At 38.0% G+C, this 20,746-nt stretch overlaps 1 pseudogene; it reads right to left on the bottom strand.

The window, feature by feature from the left end:
* Positions 1 to 549: 549 nt before the first annotated feature.
* On the bottom strand, positions 550 to 19,535 carry LOC149262199 (protein TPR1-like; annotated as a pseudogene).
* Positions 19,536 to 20,746: the final 1,211 nt, after the last annotated feature.

The raw sequence follows: 20,746 nt of genomic DNA, 5'->3' as shown, positions 1-20,746 counted from the left end.
GTTCTTGTTGTGTTCGCTATGAAAGCGTCTATCGCACTCACACATGGAGTCACATTCACTGTCGCGCAAGTGTCATCTTGATCAATGAACGGTCAATCACGAGTGTCGCACTTGTCACTTACACCATTGGTCAATCATGTTGAACATGTGTTTCTGGATGGTTTGGGTCATTTCGTCGTCAAAAGTCATGTGAGTGTGTGTTCGTATGATCACCTATGCATATTTCAACCATTCGCACACTTAGTTATTTTTGCTGAATTTTTGACAACCAGGCTCCCCTCTGACACTTGGACCATCACCCCACTTTCGACTCGATCAACTGTTAACTAGAACAACACAGAAGCACCAAACTATTCTTTTCAAGATGCGCTTCTCGCAAGAAATCAAATCAACTTCCATGCTAACCAGCTAGACAATCAGACCCGACAGTCACCTCGCGACTGACTCCCTTCAAAAATTGCACAGAGGCCACTGACCTCACTCGCTCAACTGATTGAGGAAATTGCGCAGACATGTAGGACATACACCAAGTGCCCGTTCCTGTCTCCTTCAAAAAACTACGCAGTTTTCCCAGTCAGTCATCTGGACAGTTGACCGGCTGCTCATCCAAGAAATTGTGCAGTTTTCATGAGCAGGCCTTCTGTCCTCCAGCAGTCTACTCAGCTCAGAAATTGCACAGAGATGATCAGTAGGTCGGCCTCCCATCTTCAGTGCAATTTCCCCAGCAGTAGCTCCTAATAGTAGACTGCCAATTCCCTCCAGGAATTGTGCAGTTTCTATTGCCAGTGACTGAGTAGAAAATTGCTAGTTTCCTCTGGGAATTGTACAGTTTTGGCTGCCAGTGACCCCAGCATCCAACTGCCAGTCTCCCAGGCAGTTCCTCCCAAAACTGTGCAATTTATGCCTGCTGACCCTTCATGTAGCCCGACTCGTTCCTCTGGAAAATTACACAAATTTGGCTATCCAACCCCTGCTTCCTGTTCGTTTCGAAAAATTCACAGAGAATTCCTGCCTTGCCTTCCTGCAGCTCGAACTATCCCTCCCAAAATTTGCACAATTTTTCCTCCTAGCCGAGCTAGACCTCGTAGACAGTCACTGTCGACTCAGATTGCCCATCTCAATCACTGAGTGACTCTTGTGTAGTTTTCATCAGCAGTGCCCGAAGCCATCATCCTACTTCATAACCTTGCCACCTCTCCCGGTCACCTGCATCCAAAATGATCATGTGTCATAGTAGACTAGGAGGTTTTGGATTTGATGTCATCTTGTCATGAGTGACTGCAGGTACAAATACACCAACAAACATGGCAAGGCGACGAATGGTCTGAACGAAGGGAGCACATGAATAAGGACAGGTTCACCAATGCATGAACGAACAATGCATGCGAAACAGATGAATGCGACGAATACGCACCTTTGCAAACAGATGAGCCTGTCAAGCCTTCCAACATGCAAGCAAGGAACAACATGCTAAAGCTTCATCAAGAGAACCAAGGACCATCGAAGACTCTGAGCACTTCGCCATGCAGAGGTAAATCTGTGATACACCATGAAGACATCCATCACCCAGCAGCACTGCAGCTCGACCTGCACTCCTGCAACACCACGAATGTTCCAACATTATCATGTCAAGTCATGTCGAGTCATGTCATGAGTCATGCCACCCACATATCCACTATGGGCTATGTTTTCAATCAATGTGATGTAACGTGGAAGTCCAAAAGACCCACTTGTTGAACAAAGAGTCATGTAAGTCAAAAATTCATGGAAGTCAAACAGTCATGAAGGCAGTCAAACATCCACAAGGGTCAGTTTCACCCTTGGCTATAAATACCCCCTCATTTGTATATGCAAGGGACTTTTCACCTCAACTCCTCAAACATAGCCAAGAGAGTCTGTAATCTTTTCTTTTAGGAGTAAGCAGTGGCTCCAATGCCCCGCACTTGGGGTTAGTGATGTATGGTGTAACGATGTGTCTTGGAACTTTCGCTTAATTCAGAAGCCTGCTACAGACCAACGCGTTTTCACACATGTGTTGTATCTATTGTAAGATTGATCTTTAACACTTGTAATGCATGTTTCTTTAACCTGTGTTCTACATTTCAATGGTTTCATTTGTTGTAATGCATAATATATTAATGGAAATGTGTTGTATATGTTGTTAACGTTGTCTCGCCCGTGTAGACTACTCTCCCAGACATCAGTCAAACCTTTCACATGAAGCTTACTATAACAACTGTTGCACTCGTTCAGATTGATTCGTTGAGTGTTGTGTGCATTATCTTACCTTGCATGTTGTGACTGCCGCATCCGTATGGACTGATCCTCCGAAAGCTATGCATGTCCTGTTGTGTTGTGTGTTCCTACTCGAGTTGGGACTGCAATATCCCATCCAACCTAGAACTCACTTTCACCATATTCTCCTTTTACAGTGAAAGAACCATTGACACGAGTACACTTACACTCACCAGGCATGCGAATCTCACTTCCCGAAGATAAAGCAGACCACTCTCCTGTATTAACAAGCAAGAGTTGAGGCAAATCCTTAAGACAATGGCAACCGAGCCATCATACCAGATGGGACTCCCACACCAAATGGTCTGAGGTCTAGTTGGGATTTCATACTAGGGTGATCCGTTGAATGTTGGTAGGTCCAGCACCGTCAACAACATGTTTGTCATTTTATTGTTGTGATTACATGCATGGTAGATGCTAGTGAATTAGTGTGGTCATATGCACATGTGTTGAATAGTCATGAATGATAGTAAGTTGTTGTTATATGCATTGTTGTTGTTGTTTTATGTTAGTTAGCTTAATGATTATGTTATATGTTAACTTGTTGATTGTTATATGATAGTTAACTTGATGATTATGTTATATATTGTTGATGAGTATGTTATATGTTAAATTATTGTTGTTATATGTTAGTTAACTTGATGATTAGGGTTATTTCATTTAAGATATTGATGTTATATGTATCATGTTAATTTGGATCGGCCCATGCAAATGAGTAGGTTTATACATTCAGGTATGAGTCGACCTAATTATGATAGTGTGTTGTACTAGTCTAGACTGACTATGCATATGTGGTTGTTATTCATGAATGACAATTGTTTATGAGTTGTGATGTGAACATGTTAGCTAGTTATGGCTCCGGATATCATGACCATATTTATGTTGAGCTGATATGTTGTGAAGTTCTATCGTGCTAATCTAGATTGATTGTGCAGACAAGATACCCTCTCCTAAGATACATCAATGTATGAGTTTGCTTGTGTCATCTACTTGGTGTTTCAAGGTTTGATTATGTCATTTATTTGGTGTTTGAGTGTTTGGCTTCTATTATGTCATCCATCTATTGTTTGAATGTTTGATTACTTGCATGATATGAGTGTGTCTATAATATTTCATGAAGAAGTGATCTTGTTTCAAGACGGTTGTACTAGCACATTATGTGTTGAGGCAGTTGATATGCACTTGACTGTAAATAGGTGCTAGTTGTAATATTATGATTGTTGACTGTGAGTTGATTATGACATGATTGTTAGTCTTGATAAAGGTTGATTTCAAATTAATATATATGATGCCATGATGTTTGGAACGTGAGACTGACATATGTGAGAAGTTTTCGGGAAACATGCTTGGTATTAGCTTGAAAAGATAATAGTTGATGTGTATATATACCTAATAGTTGGGTGATGTGAAAACCTATAGTAAGGCTCAATTGTAGCAAGGAAAAGGTAAAAAAAAGGAATTGGATGAAAATTACCTTGGCTATGTTTGGAAACCACAATTCCAAATGAATGAGTGCTTTGCATATAGGAAGTCTTCTTAACCTTGATTTTGTTTGACATTATGTGGATATGTGTTATATTCCTAAACATGTATTTGACAAGTATAACAACTAGTTTCCAATTATGGATGGATTTGTCAAGGAAATTTGAGTCCCTTGAGAGATGGCATGGATGTGTTCAGTTACAAGGAAATGCGTTTGGCACAACAAGGTAAGGTAACTAGTGTGTTGTTATGTTTATTTATGCATTAACAATTATGTGTTTATGGCAATATGATGCAGGGGATTTCATGGCAAGGAGACTTCTATGAAATTCTGAATAAGGCTCAGGTTGAGCTTTCCTTTGGAAGCATTGGGAACCATGGGGATTGAGTCATGGTGTTTATTGCTAGTCTTTCTCTTTTGGTATTTTGTGATTTGTTGCGCTTGATTGTGGATTTGTTTATGTCAGGTGCAAGGCCTTGACACTTTGTCTGTGATTTTATATTGTTATTGGTCTTCATGGTTTTCTTCTTGTTTTGTTTCTAGTTCTTGTCTTTTGTGTTTTGATGGTCTTGGGAATTGGTTGGGAAAGAGGAAAGTTAGTAGAGCTTGGGGAGTGTTGAATGAAGTCCAACAGGCAATGTAAGACTCAGATGAAGTCAATACAGGTATAAGGGTAGTTGAAGGAAATAGTATGATAGTGGATTGGATTAGATGGGTCCATTGGGATAAATGGACAATGGCGGAACAATCATGAAAAAGGTAGTAGGAAAGGTAAAGTAAGTGGATTTGAGGTGTCAGATGCCTTGGCTATGTTGGGAATCGTTTTTCTCAATGTTGTGCATGTTAGGCATAGATAAAGGGAGTTCTCTTAACCTTGACCTTATGTTATCTGGTAATTATGTTCTCATTGTGATTATGTTGATGTTTATATGTGTATACATATATGTATATATGTATGTATATCGTGTCTGATAGGGCCATCATGGATCATGATTGTTTAGTGTTAATATTTATATGTATATATGTATGTATGTATGTATATCACTGTCTGACAGGGTTTTTAGGGATCATTCTTGTGGAGGAATGCTTACTTATGTAGGTGAATGACATGAAGAGGTTCCTAGCTATGGAGAATCAAGTGGGAAGAGTAATCCTAAAAAATCTATGAGTTATCAGTTGATATTACGTGGTTATACTATGTTTATGTTATGTACAGGCAATGTTGAAGGATACATCTGTAGAATGGAAATAGTATGATCTATGGCATGCTAGGACAAGCATGAATGGTGGAAAGACACTAGAAGAAAGGTTGCTTGGTAGAGATAGTGTGGTATCTAGATGTGTGGTACTAATATTGTGTATATGTTGTATACTCAATAATTGTACCTATGATGATGTGTACATGTAACATATGTGGTATTTTGTACATATGATTTTATGTTTCTGTTGTATATATGGTGTTGTGTGTATATTTCATATGCACCGCTAGGTATAAATGGTGTTATGTACATGTTAGATATGTGGTGTTGTATATTGTGCACATGATAGATATGCTGTGTTGTGTGCATATGGTGTTATGTACATGTTGGATATGTGGTGATGTGTACATATGGTCCTATGTACATGTTGTATATGCAGTGATATGTACATGTGGTGTTGTGTGCATCTTGTACATGTAGTGCTATGTATAGATGGTGTTGTGTGAATGATTGTACATTTGGTGCTGTGTACATGTTGTACAAGTGGTGGTTTGTGGAGGTGGTGTAGTGTACATGTTGTGCATGTAGCACTATGTACATGTCGTGTCGTGTACATGTCGTGCATGCGGTGCTATGTACATGTGATATTTTGTACACGTTGTACAAGTGGTGCGTTGTACAAGTGGTTTTGTGTACACATTGTGCAGGTCGTTCCATGTACATGTGATGATGTGCACATGTTGTGCAGGTGGTGTTGTGTATAGGTGGTACTATGTACATGTTGTACATATGGTACTAGTGTAATTGTGGTATTGTGTGCATGTTGTATATGTTGTGTTGTGTACATGCGATACTACGTATGTGCATTGTGTAGTCGTGGCATCATGACATGTGTATTAATTGTGTTGTACTATGTATACGTATGCGTATTGTGTTGTGTTGTATGCCAAGTGTAGGTACATGTACTGTGTGTGTTGTACACTGGACGTAGGTGTATGTGTTGTGTTTTGTTTCGGGTGTGAGTGTATGTATTGTGTGGTGTTGTATGTCGTGTGTGTATGCGTACATGATTGAGGAGAAGCAAAGGCACTGGGTGTTTTCCGTGTGTGTGTACAGAAAGAAAAAATATAGAAGATAAGGATCGATTAAAGGATAAGTATCAATGTTTTATTTCAGTTTTAATTATGCATGTGATCTATGATTATGATTTATGATGATTACATGTGATCTATGATTATGGTTTATGATGATTGCATACAATTCATTTTTTTGATTATGATGGTTTCCTTTTGAGCTAACTGGATGTGATATGTTTATACATGATGATTGGATCAAATAGCTAGTTTGACTTCTTGTGACAGGAAGTAAACATGATTGCAAGTGTACCTTATTGACGAGCCACCAATGAGGTATGATTTGAATTTATTTCAATTTGTTTTGAGTCGAATGAAATTTATGTGTTTGGTATAGGAAAGCATGGAAATGCCAAAACTGGGTGGTTGAAATTGACTGCAAGAATTAGCAGCGTCAATGAAAGGAATTGGCACAAGTAGAAATATGTTGGTAAAGCAATTCAGGAGGAGGGAGATTGTGGGACACTGGTACCCAATAGTTTCCATTGATTTCCATGAGCATGATATGATCGGTGTGATGGTTTTGAGGTAGGAATATGCCTTGGTTTTTTGACCTTCCGATGCGAGGATGCCTTACCAAGGGAGGGAACGCTTGAGGGAATCTTTTGCAGAGAAGGGGATGCCTGCAGAACATGGAAGGTGTGTGACTAAACGGAAGGGAATGACTGGATTTCCTGAGGGACGGTGTAGCAGAGAAGGAAAGGTTAGGGAATGTATTTATTTTTTTCATTATCATTATCAGATGGAATTGACTGCACATTGGGAGTGTGCCCTGAAACAATGAGTTGGTAATTATTCACTGAGAGGAAAAATGGCATAGGATTGTACCACTGGTGATTTGAAATGAGGGTTTAACATCTTGTCATACTTACAATAACCTCTCACTCCAAAGCTTAACAAATATTTGATCTAGCTTATGTTGACAATTGCAGAATTAAGTACTTGAAACAGGTGTATGTCTTTGTTTGTTTTTAACTGTTTAAGTGCTTTAAGTTGATTTGTTTCTGCTGATATTAGACACACATAACAGCCATATAATGCAGCAAATAAACATCAACACATAACAAAAAATTTAATCTAGGAGTTCACCTGAATATCGTGGGCTACGTCTCCTTGAGCTTCTGTCAATTTGACTTGGCTCTTTGGGATTATGGCTTCAATTCTTTTACAAGTTCCACACTCAACTCCAATGGTTATTGATTGAACCAATGGGCTTAGAAAACCATCTATATCCCTGTCATGGATATCATCATTCTGCAAACAGATCTGAGATCCCTTAGACTTGATTCCTTCAATCGGTGCACTAAGCTTCCATGAGATTCTTGATGGCACAAACTCCTTCAGAATTCTTCAACTATCTCTAAAACCTCTTCTAATGTCTCCATCACATATCATACATCAACAATAGACTATTCATTTGCTCAAAATGAACACTGCATCCCCGATCTAAGCCTTACTCCACAGATGGCACTGAGCGGCCTCAAAATTCCCTGTAGCATCTCGAATTTTAGAAGACTTCAGATGATTCTGTAAATCCTTGCAATCGATTCAGAAGGCTCATTATAGTTAGGAATGACTGTTTTTTCACTAAGAATGGATACTGGTAGCTCCTACAACTGCCTCCAACCCCTGGTGGCCCTAAGCTCCAAAATCTCCCTAGATGAAAATCCTTGAAAATGGCTTCTTTAGCTTCTCTAGACTATTCCATTGGCTTCAAAAGGCCTCAATTAGCCTAGGTAGCCTCTTGGTTCACTCTCCTAGGTCAAAAATCACTTATGTAGTGCATTTAATCAGTTTTCCCTAGAGATCCTCCACTAAATTTGGCTAACTGGAGTTAACTGCAGTTTAATTTAGCAATTCCCCTAAATTTCTCTGCTCCACCAAACTTGACCATTGGGGCTAACCATAACTATCGGGGTTTGGCACACATGTGATGGGTATGCTCGGCGGTTAGGGGATATGACCGTTAGGCTGGCGGTTTGTTGGTAGTCAATCACGCAAACCGCGTGTGGTTAATTGCAATCGGCGGACATGTGACTGTTTTTCGGGACCGTTGGCAGTCCTGCTCCCCAAACCATAACCATTAAAACTTTAAATAAAACATTTATCCATAGGTTGTTAAGAACCAATGTAGTTGAGGTGGTAGCGTGCGGGGCTAGCTTGTCGGAGGTCACGAGTTCGATCCCCCTGGACCTATAACAAATTTTACTATGCCAATCTAGGGCCATGTGGTGCCTCCATGATTGCCATGTGTTAGCACCTGATTGGTCAACCAAACAAGAATATTATGGGGAATATTCTGGAGAATATTTTTGGGAATATTCCTTGGAATATTCTTTTTCTAATATTTTCAAAAATCTTTTAATATTTGGAAATTGCAGTTTACTAGACTTTTTCAACTGGCGATAACTTCTTCATATGGTGTCAGTTTTGTGAACCATTCACAGTGCCAGAATCAGGAAGATGAGATCTATCCATTCGTTCAGGCTCGACACTCTTTCGAACAATTTGAAATTTGAGCTATCATCAAAGTCCTGGATCAATATCTGATCAATTGGACATTGGATGCAACCTTGACTTTGGAAGAGGATTCTAGACTTCCTGGGAAGGAGGTGAATCCTGGTATTACTCTGAGGGTGGAGATGTGAGCTTATGGATTCCCTTGTTGCAGATGCATACATCATATCCTTTTATTTGCTGGTTGAGAAAATGTACATATGTGTATACATGTATATTGCTGTAAATATTGTATCGTGATGGATTTATAAAGCTCCATAGACAGTATGGTTATTTGTTGGTTGAATCAAATGTGCATGAGTATATGTGGTTTTTATTGTAAATACCATAATGAGATATTTTATAAATCTCCAGTAAATGGTATGTTTGTCATGTTTTAGGAATGGTCATTGTAAATAATGCAAAGAGTTATGTTATAAAGCTCCATAGATAGTATGTTTTGTTTTCAGTAGGTTGCTAATTTGTAGGTGTCATTGAACACCAAGGACAGTGTTCCCCCAAGGGAGAGGGTTCTGTAATAGCCCCGGTTAAAAATCCATGCAAAAATATATAAGACCAAGTTCATGGGATACATATTCCAAGCTGAATGGTGGTAAAATCATCCTAGTGGGGCGTCACTTCGGTTTATTAATGGCTAAGGAAATTGGCAAAGGTTTTGGAAAGGCATGAGGAATTAATTGGCATTTTATTTATGGAAATAATGGAAAATAGGAGAAAAGGAAGGTGAAAGGTCACATGTTGCATGTGTGGAGGAAAATGAAGAAAATATAGGCTTCATTGATAAAAAGGCTTCTGAGGATCAAATGGAAATCTTTTTCTCAGACTTTTGCCAGTTCATTTTTGGAGCCCTTGCTCTATTCTCTCTCTCTCTCTCATACTCTTGGATACTTAGATTTTTCTTGGAGCACTCTTGGAAGAGTGTGACATACTTGGAGTTTTGGAGCAAGAAGGAAAAGGAAAATCTAGAAAGTGTAAGAGGACATCGAGATTAACAACTAAAATAGGTTTTTCTTATCGGTACTTAGTTGCATGTACGATTTCCTTGCTATTTTTGGCATGCATGGCATATACATGTGGTTATTTGGTCATGATTTGTCATTGGCATGGAGGATTTTCCTGGATTGAAAGTGGTTTTGCATGGCCTTTCCATTTCTTGGTTAGCCATGGTGTTGTAGGCTTTATCTTTGTTTTCTAGTTGGTGCTCATGTTCCTTTGGCTATGGGTTGAGTTATTAGTTCTTGTAGCCTTGGTTGGACAAAAACTTTGGAAGCCCTGTAACGACTTGGGCTAAGTTACTAGTCCTGAAGCCTTGGTTGGAAAAATGATCTAGAAGCCCTGTAAAACCTTGGGTTGAGTTACTAGTCATGGAACCTTGGTTGGAAAAACACTCTGGAGCCCTTAGTGGGTTGAGTTATTATCTCTTAGAGCCTTGGTTGGAAAAATGCTCTAAAGCCCTTGGTGGGTTGAGTTACTAGTTCTAGAGACTTGGTTGGACAAATTCTCTAGAGGCCAACAACAACTGTGGGATGAGTTACTAGTCCTAGAGCCTTGGGTGGAAAAACGCTCTGGAGCCTAGCAGTAGCCATGGGTTGAGTTATTAGTCATGGAAGTCGGGTTGGAGAAAACACTTTGGAGCCCTTGACAACTTGGGTAGATTCCAATCTGGTGATGGTTAGTGATGTCCGACCGTGAGGTGGAATCACTAGTTAAGGGTTGAGGTGGTTTTACCTCTAAAATGCCTGGTTTGATTTTGATGGATTTGTTCTATAAGATCCCACATTCATGCTTATAATATGGCACAAGGATGATTGGTTGAAGAGGGATTTATTTTAGCAAATCTATGCTCAAGTGGATCATGGAAGTACTGAACCTGGTTGGCCTTTGCATTTATCAATAAGATATCTCTTTCTCCCTGGTATTTTATGGGTAAATATACTTGTTTATATGTGGCTTATATGGTTGTTATATCCTTGATATTTCTGTTGGTTATATGCTGGTTATGAATGAGTTTTATGACAATGAAAATGTATGGCTCTCATCATGTTTTGGTTAATCACTAAATGTACAATGAATATATGGATTAATAGATGGTAATGTAGTTATTGTGATGAGGCATCAATGCTTCTTAAAGATTCTCAGATAAGTATGAGACCCCTATATTGATCTATTATTATGACCTGTAGATTACTTGTTCAAATAAATGTATTTTATGGTGAGGCTTGGTTAGATCAATCCCTTGATCAAGTTTTGTGTTAGAGGATTTGTATTGGTTTCATTTATTGTCATAGAAAGTCTCATCAAATTCTTGACAGTGGTTTGGAGATTAGCCCTGAAAAAGTGGCTTAAATCTCGTAGTCTCTGACATAAAATTGGCTAAAAAATACTACAATCTCTCACTTGCAAGAATTTTTGGAAATACTAGAGGGTCCCAATCACATGCATGCCCATGTCATGGGAGTGACTAGGGGGTTTTTCAGTAAAAAGGAAATTTGACTCGGGGTTTAGGCGCCTGGAGGGATGGTTTAGCTCCTGTGGGTCCTATAACTCCTTAGGAAGGTCAATATGGTTTTCTTCTGTCGATTCCACTTCTTTAAGGTGATATAGGAAGTTAAATCGTATCATAGTAACTCTTCATCACATGTCTACGTGAGTTGGTTAGTTACTTGGGTAGATGTGGGAGGAGGGTGTTACATAATATTAGCTTCCATAGCTCACACTCCAGTGTAATATGATTTTCTCATACAAAACCCTGTAGATACTACAATAGCATAATACTAATGACTGCAATCATACTTAGTTTCACAATAGATCCCATTAGGTTTGAGTGTTAAACCTGAGAGTTTTCATAACTTGTAACGTTGCCCCTCTTGAGATACACTTTTTTTTTGTTTTTTTAATGCATATACACATATCTCAAGAAGTAAATTTTGTTGATGGCACACTGGAAAGAAGGTGAAGATATTCCCATTAACCGTCAACCTTCCTGAATGGACAACCAAGTAGATTTAACACAACCATTGTCCAACAAGTAAAATTCCATGGAAAGGTATTTCGTAGGAAGCCCCCTAATCATAAGGTTGTTTAATAAACCCAACAACATATACTTCATTGGACTCTTAGTACTCAATCAATGAGCCAGAAGTTTTCTATGGATTTGGATTAGTGTTTGCTTCATGTGACTAGCAAAATTGTTGGGTATACGACCAAAGTCCCACATTGACTAGAAGTGGGGAGTATCATGGGTATATAAAGATGGACAAATATCTCCATTGGTTTGAGGCCTTTTGGGGTAAATCCCAAAAACAAATCCATGAGGTCTTAGGCCCAAAGTAGACAATATCATACCATTGTGGAGATATGTGGTGTCTAGAGTCCTTACAAGTGGTATCAGAGCCAAGTTTCAAAGTTAGGCAAGTGGATGAATCCTCGGAATGCCGAACGAAGGTGGTGGGCCCCGATATATCACGATGAGATCCGTGGATGAGCAAGTTCTCGAGGCAGGTGGTGTTCCATGTAAGGCGTGTGCATCCAATGCATTGGAGTGGAGAATCCTGGTTGGTAGAGAGTGGACGGATGGATAATCATTTGAGGGGAGGCTCGATGGTCCTTTGTTCGAGGGGAGGATTGTTGGGTATACGACCAAAGTCCCACATTGACTAGAAGTGGGGAGTATCATGGGTATATAAGGATGGACAAATATCTCCATTGGTTTGAGGCCTTTTGGGGTAAAACCCAAAAACAAATCCATGAGGGCTTAGGCCCAAAGTGGACAATATCATACCATTGTGGAGATATGTGGTGTCCAAAGTCCTAACAAAAATTACCAACATCAACTTTTTTTGGCACTTTGTAGTAGGTAATCTCTCACAACTCTAGCGGTAGTTTGGAATACCAAGGTGTTACACAAATGACATGATAGAAAACACAATGAGTGCACACAAAGTTTATTTATTGCAAACAATGTTTTTATATCCAATCAAACTAATCCATTGGGAAAACTAGAACCATAACTGAATTCTGATCCTTATTTGTATTTATCTACACATGAAAACCAAAATATATATGATCTACTAGAACATAGTTTATCTTCAATGAAATTTGGGTGAATTCTAGAGGAGTTCATACATGCAACAGTCCAATTTAAGTCCTCGAATTGTACAACCAAGACAAATTAACAATATTGAAAATTTGTATTGAAACAAGGTGTAGAAATGCTTGAGAATTTAGATTTGAAGTGGAAAGAAAGACAACATCAAAGATACAACAAAGTTAAATCTAGCAGGAAAAACCAAGCAAGCTGGTCTAGCAAAGTAAACCTGTCATTGACAATGAACATGCTATTGCAGCTAGTCACAATATGGAATGTGCTCTGTTTGCAGACATTCATATGACCACCAATCTCCTTGCTAATCGGTGTTGCAAGTTTGTTACCTTTAAGCCTTATATGGATTCCCTAACAAGACATAATCTTTTAGACACTAATAAATTTTATGCATGTTGAAGACCATAGAGGAGAACATTGTTGAGATTTTAAGGGGGCTGCAATTGGAAATATTTGGCAACTTCTATGACATGGATTTTCAATAGTTGTTCCTGCTTCTAGGTTCATTACAATGTCTCAAGAAAGTTAGCATGGAGCTAATTCCATATACATGAAGAGAAATAAAGGAATAAATATTATAAATTCATTTTGTATTTCCATAGTGATGTTTACATGTTTCTGTTGCAATTAATCCATGGATAACGCTCAACATGATAGTAATTGGGTTTCTCTTGTTTGTGTATGATCGACAAAGATCAATTACAACTTTGGAGCCCCTAAACCACTAAGATAAAGACATCTATTTCCAACTGTTTATGGTGCAACTCTCTGGTCTATATTCCACTGGATATTCAACCAACCTTCCTAACAAAATAGTGTGCCAGAAAAGGACAATGAGTAAAATTGTAGTTTTAATATTCTAGGTAGGATGTACAATCTTGAGAAACCTAAATTCCATGGTATTGGTCGAGTATTTGTAAATTCAAGACTTAATACAAAATATCTCATGTCTTTATGTCCATGCATGTGCTTAAGTTTGTGAACGTTGAATAATTAAACACCATTAATAATAAAGGTTCTTATGATGCTTCATTTTCCTTCAATCATCAATTTTAATTTTTGTATCGAGTACCATTTTTGAACTTTTGTCCTCAATGCCCAGTAAAAGCCTTGGGAGCTCATTTTTGTATTGTATCTTGGTTTGAAGAGATGCCAAAACTTAACATAGAAATATGTCGGGTTATGGTCAAGTTGATGATATGGGGAGTTGCTACACTTTGACCGAGGTTCAAACCCTTATAGGCATAGCACCAAGGATTATAAGCTAGTTTCTAGGGTGTGGACTCTAAACATATGTCTTATAAATGTGGTTTATCTACAAGGACGAACAAATTGTAGAAAATAAGGCACCCATTATCCTAATGAACCTACAGAGGGAAGAAAATTTAAATAACATGAATTTGTTGGGAGCCAAAATTGATTATTCAATGAATGATCGAAACAAAACCTAAGGGAGTGCACAACAATGAAGAAGCCTCTAATGTGCATAACACCTTCATAATACCTTCACTTCTTAATTTTTTGCCTTGATGAATACAATCCTTAAGGCCAAAAATGCAACCCTCAAGTTGCCTCTATGAAAATTTCAATCTTAGTTTAGTAAGGGAAGATTACTAATTTCTTTAATAATACTATTATAACATTTGTGAACTTGGAATTTGATAGACAACTTTCAACTTGAAGGTTTATCTCTTCTCTAGACAATGCCTTAGCGACCTTAGAGATATACACACATAAGGAAGCACAAGAGATAAGGTAAAATAAGATAGTTTTTTGTTAACATTTTAGACCTTGTATATAAAGGATTGGCAAGATTAGCACTCACAAAACGTACATGATATTCCTAGACAAAGTAGGAATCTAGTGCCTAGAAGTTATATTAGAAGTTTTACCGAAAATCTAGGCTTTTGAATTAGCTTACTTAAATACTACATGATCTTAGTACTTGTAGTAACTTCTAAAGCCATTCTTGTCTTATTTTCAATGCAAGTTTCCAAACAAAATTATTGTTTGAGTTGTTCATTAGTGCAATTCTAGTGTTGGATTTATCAATAAGGTCATCACATGCAATTTTATAGCAAGTATGATCATTAAATGATGTTTAACCAAAATTCATTTATTCAATGAGTGTGTCAGATATAAACACACAACATGGATTAATGTTTAGTGCTTGATCACATGCCTTTTACATACATGCATGAACTAAAAATAGGGGAAACAATAAGGCAGAGTATGGACGACTGATCAAATTTCCATGAAAGCTAGCAACCATCCTAGTATGAATAACTCTAGCACTACTGTAAGACTGTATCCATAAAATTCATTATCATGATTTCTGTCTCGAGCATAACAATAGACTTACATCCACATGATTGGTTTAATTATTTGCCTCAAATGTATGTAGAGCGACTCGGTTCAAGACTTCCATGTTCCACTCGGCTGTAGATTGGGCTGCACTGACTCTTTCTGGTAGCCCAATCATCCCCACGCCATATTCCAAGATAGAAGAGGGTTACTTTTGAGATTGAAACCAAGATTATAAACCTACCAGGGACTCTAGAGTAATACTTCTTCCACCCTACAAATCACAGTAGCTCTACCCTGTTAAGGGAGTTTAGAACTTAGTGCTAAAACCAAAATATATGAGAATGGGGACCTTAGGAATTCTCTTATCCAAGGTTCCAAGGAACTGGTCTCCATCCTGATAATTAAGGGAACCTAGAGATCACCATATCCACCCTTCAGACTAGGGAATCCAAAGATCTTCCTCTCCTGAGACTCAGATTCCACTAGTCACACATGTGCTCAATCAATATTATAATTTGCCTTAGTATAGCTAGGAGGTGCAGAGTTCCCTTACTCAATACTACTATTCATCATATACACTTGAAGCTTCCTTCCATTGACACTTATAAATATAATTAAAAGTCACTACAAGGCTGACAGTAAAATGCTTTCCCAGAATCTTTAACCTAGAAAAAGATTTCCCAATTTAGTTAGCCAAAAATGCAAATGTCGTAACTTAACACCCAATGTGTGGATTTATAGCATGTTCTTCTACATAGGTGTTTTTCTTTCCTCAACAACTTCATGTTACAGTCTCAAGTTGGGAAAGACTCTCCCCAAACTCAAATGGCACCCATTCATAACCCTAAAGATATGCATTTCGTTGATAATATAGAACTTGAGATTTCAGAGCAATAATTATAGAGCACAAACGATACAATTTGGTATGTGGAAAAGGCCAGGCAATGCCATCAATAAACTTCGATCCATGTACACAATATTTCTTCCATGTCTTTTAGGTGCCTCTCTTTCTATTACCATACCTGCCTCATATGTAACTAAAGCCTTTGAGAGAATAAGTTCTAGAAATCGAGGATTCAAACCTAATTACATTGTGAGATATTCCTCAACAACTTGGTCCACACTCCTCACTTATTTTAAGAGTCATAGAACATGATACTCTTGGAGTTAGTTCATTAGGTTCAATATTGAGTTATAAAACACCTCGTGGGTGCAAACATTCTATGCTTGGTGATTTGATGAGCCCCCAATTTCATTCCTTTCGTTAAGATTGTATAGGTGTTATCGAATCCCTGGAAATAAAAATACCAGCTACAACCCTTGTTAATCAAGCATAACCGCTCCTTCCTCCTGCAGAATCCTTTGCCCTTGCGGAGGTAAATTTCATCCTACCAGATCATGAGGAGGCTCATTGGTTTGTTTTTCCTTGCTGCCCCAAGATATTTTTCAGCCAATCATATACTACCTCGTTAATGTTTTGTTTCATGTTTTTTAAAGTCGCTGGCTAATGATCTTTTGCCACTTTATTCTTTTCTCTTTGCATGCCATTTGTGAGCCTCTTTTGATCCATGACAACCACAAATCCTCCATGCAATAATCCCCTTAGTCTTTGAATAGGTGTCCCATGACCTAATTCCTTTTTTTTTTTTTTTCAATCCTTCCATTATTTAAAATCCATGAAAAAAATAACAAGATTGTCACACACCCCTCCCCTTGGGGACACCATCCTTAGTATTCTTTGCCTGTATACAACATAAAATGTTCTTTACCACTATACCACATAAAAGACATGCTTAAAACAAACACATACTGCTTATCGTTTATGGAGCTTTATATACATAGCTATATATACCCATTAAATCAGGCCAATTCTTAAATGGCTCTTTCCATTGGCAAGTGGCCCGTATTTGGTCCGGCGTGAATCGGGGTCAAATACTGTGGTTGTCTGTTTCATTTGTTTTCAATTATGTGTGGAACATATAGTTGTAACAACCATATTAAAATGGCATCGGACATCCAGGATGTGGATTGCCTGGGCCTTCATGGCTGCCAACTGGGTGCCAATAAAAATGTAACAAACGAACGCCTTTATAAGGCTAGAATGTTAGCCAAGACACAACCGGAGCTAAGGAAGCTACAAAAGAAAACAATTTATGCAACATTTCAATACTTGTTGAACACCTCCGTTACCCATTGAAAAACTTGAGAAAGGATATTATATCAAAGCTTAAATTGTTGCGTCCTGTGTCTATACCTCGTCATTTTGACCAGGACGAATCCATTTCACAAGATGTTCAGAATCTGCAGATAGATAATCCAATCCAGGATTACCATTGTTGGGTGGAGTCCTCGGGTATTTTAGCAAAGTGGTTGAAGTCATTTAACAAAACACCAATTAAAATTTTACATCCTATTTAAATATTGGTATGCTCATCAGTTTTGAGAAAGACGCTATCTTTTCTCATTCTCTTCCTGGGAAAAACCTACAATCAAGCATGTTACCACATGTTTGCAAACCAAAATGAAAAACTTAATCTAATACACGAAATATAGTCATGTCAGTTAACCTGGCTGTGGTTGTGAAACCAGAGAACATGGTGTAGCAGCCACTACAACATGTGGGGTTAGAGGAAAATAATTCACTATCCATCATGCAAGGGCACTTCGACGAGTGGCTGCAGGTTAGAATGGTTGTATTTTTTTTTTTTATAAAGCATGCTAGATTCACAGTAACTCTGCAATCTAAATGCATGTTAAACTGATGGTTAGTTCCAGGACAAAGAAAATTATCTACCGAGAAAATTATCTTTCAAGTTATAGGGATTAATTTGTGAACTAATGAAGTCATGACTTACAATATGTGCACCAACAACATGAAATAAAACCCCTTTTGAAAGTACACCAACAAGAGAACTATTTGCAGGAGGATTTTCAGCTTCATTCAAAGGAACACACGCATGGTCAACAAATACAATCTTGATATCAGGATTGGGTCGAGCATTTTTGCAAAGCTGGTGCTGCCAATTGAGGCTTTGTATCAGATATGATCAATGTTCGTTTAAAAATATAACATTTTGACTTCATTTCACTTTACTGAAATGGTAGCCTTTGGTTTCCATATGAGTTTAAAATTTAAACCTTATACATCCAAGTTAAAGTCATCCAAAGTAAGTAAAAAACCCCAAATATAAACTGAGAAGATACAGTTAGAAACGAGAATGCTGCAACACACAAGACAAGATGATGAAAATTATCTACCTCTCAGAAATTCTGACCAGAACTTTCCTGTGATCTTCAAGGTTCGAGGCAGAAGTTGTAACGGGTGGATATACTTTTTATTTATTAACGTTCTGAGCCGTGAAGCTTTAAGACTGGGAAATGCCAACTTTTCTCGAAAATTAGGATTAGCTTCAATCAACGTTTTGAGTTCCAGCAACATAATATTTTGAGCCGGCTTTGTATCTCCATATTTAAAAAGCTATCATTTTCTCTTCAAGTGTAACCAATCAAGGTTTCAAGAATTCATGCAAACTAAAACACCACAAGGAATAAGGCAACGCATTGACTTTTCACATGTGAAGCAAAAAATCCCTCTTTACCCGTGTTTTAGGAAGAAAAAATTGATGGAAGATCGGTTGCCAGGTGGATCCTTGTACAATAAAAGAATACTTTTCAGTCAAAATAAATAGATAAAATAAAAGAGGAGAAGAAACTAGTTGCATGGACGTAAAGTCGCCCAGAGTAAGAAGTTGTGTGTTCTCCTTGTAAAGTTCCTCATTGAAAGAAGAGAATACTTTACGATCCTTCATCGGTATGTCCACAGCTTTTTCTGAATCTCGCCTGGACAATATAACCAAACAACAATTAGAGCTGACCTATCCAACAACATTTACATGACAACCAACAAAACACTAATTCCTACAGTTGTTCTAGAGGAGGACATGACTCACTTGTGCAAAGCTTCAAGATATTTCTACTTCCTAATCTCAAAGAAGACTTTCATGGAATATCGATTTTCATCAATTTTTGTGAAACCATAAAATATTTCCTGGTGAAGTAAAAGCCAAATTCTTGCTCTAGTTTGCAGCATGTATTTAGAACTTGGTATGAAAAATGTCTCTATCCAACATCTTACAAGTATGACCTTCAAAACTTTGGAGACATTAATCTTATGCCAAGGATTCAAAGTAATAGCAAGCAAATATCTCTTTATCAATTCAATCTGCTTTTAAATAGATAATAGCATAGAAAAGCATGGATTTATATTCAGTTAATTGACATTAGCTTCAAAACCATGCATTTTTGCATTCTTTTACCATATAATTGTAGGTACATGGTAAAAAAAATGAGAAAAGCTGTGAAACCCATATAAATTTTGTTAGAAAAGAGCAAAGAGTTGGTAAATGATTGATTCCTTACTTATGGACTGTTTCTTTGAACTTCTCCTCATCCAGAAACTGCAAGATTAGTAACACAAACTGCCTGCGCAGGGACGACATCAACCTACTTCCCCAACCCGCTCCACCATTAAGATCTGGTAAGTTAATCCTCTTCCTTCTTAACTAGTTTGCAAGCAATACTCTATCAAGCTTCTTTGTGGCCAAACACCAGGAAATGTAGCGTGCACACAAAGGCAATTGCAATTGATGCAGTGCAAATCCTTCCCCTTACAGTGGCCATTCTGAAAGACTCAAATTAGAAGGTATGGCCACTTCTGCTACAATCTACAAGGACAATATTTATTCAGGAATTCCTCTGCAAGAAGAGGTCGGAAATGGTGCACTACTATCATTAGTGCTACTTAGTGCAAAAGAACCTCATGATGGCAGTTAATTAAAGAAATGTTGAAAAACAGTCAGCTTTGGTGTATTAGAATCTGCAGATTGATAATCCAATCCGGGATTACTATTGTTGGGTGGAGTCCTTGGGTATTTTAGCAAAGTAGTTGAATTCATTTGACAAAAAACCAATAAAAATTTTACATCCTATTTAAATATTGGTATGCTCATCAACTTTGAGAAAGACGCTATCTTTTCTCGTTCTCTTCCTGGGAAAAACCTACAATCAAGCATGTTGCCACATGTTTGCAAACCAAAATGTGGAACTTAATCTAATACACAAAATGTAGTCATCTCAATTGACCTGGATGTGGTTGTGAAACCAGAGAAGATGGTGTAGCAGCCACTAAAACATGTGGGGTTAGAGGAAAATAATTCACTATCCATCTGTTAGGGTTGAAGAAAAATAAATATAACAATCAAGAAACACACATTCAAATCATGTACACCATGATGGTCTAGAAAACCTCAATTTGGGAAAAAACCAACCAACAATAGATCTATTATTGTCTTTGGCTAAAAACATAGCCAAGCTAGCCAACAACCTAAGCTTTCACCGCTCAACCATGGTTGCCTACATTGGAGAATACACAAGACTTTTAAGGGCTTAAACTACATGTAATACCATGAGCTCAATACCATGAGTCACCAATACTAGGTGCCCAAAATTACAACTGTTAACCGTAACTGTTGACATAACCTCAACTCCACCATAAGGTCAAGTTTATCTAACAATCCCCCCTTTAAACTTGACTTTGGGTTTTTCTTGGCCAAATCTAGCCAAATCTGCCAGGTGAGCCAGCGAACACTCACCTCCAGGCCCTACCCAGTCAATGTTAGGGTATTTGATAATCTCACAAGCTATCCTAGTT

The sequence above is a fragment of the Pinus tabuliformis genome, chromosome 6 (assembly GCF_031772625.1).
Source record: "Pinus tabuliformis cultivar Carrire ecotype Pingquan chromosome 6, CPIR1, whole genome shotgun sequence".
In the NCBI taxonomy this organism is placed as follows: Eukaryota; Viridiplantae; Streptophyta; class Pinopsida; order Pinales; family Pinaceae; genus Pinus; species Pinus tabuliformis.
The sequence above is the reverse complement of the archived record's forward strand: the minus strand, read 5'-3'. Positions and strand labels throughout refer to the sequence as shown.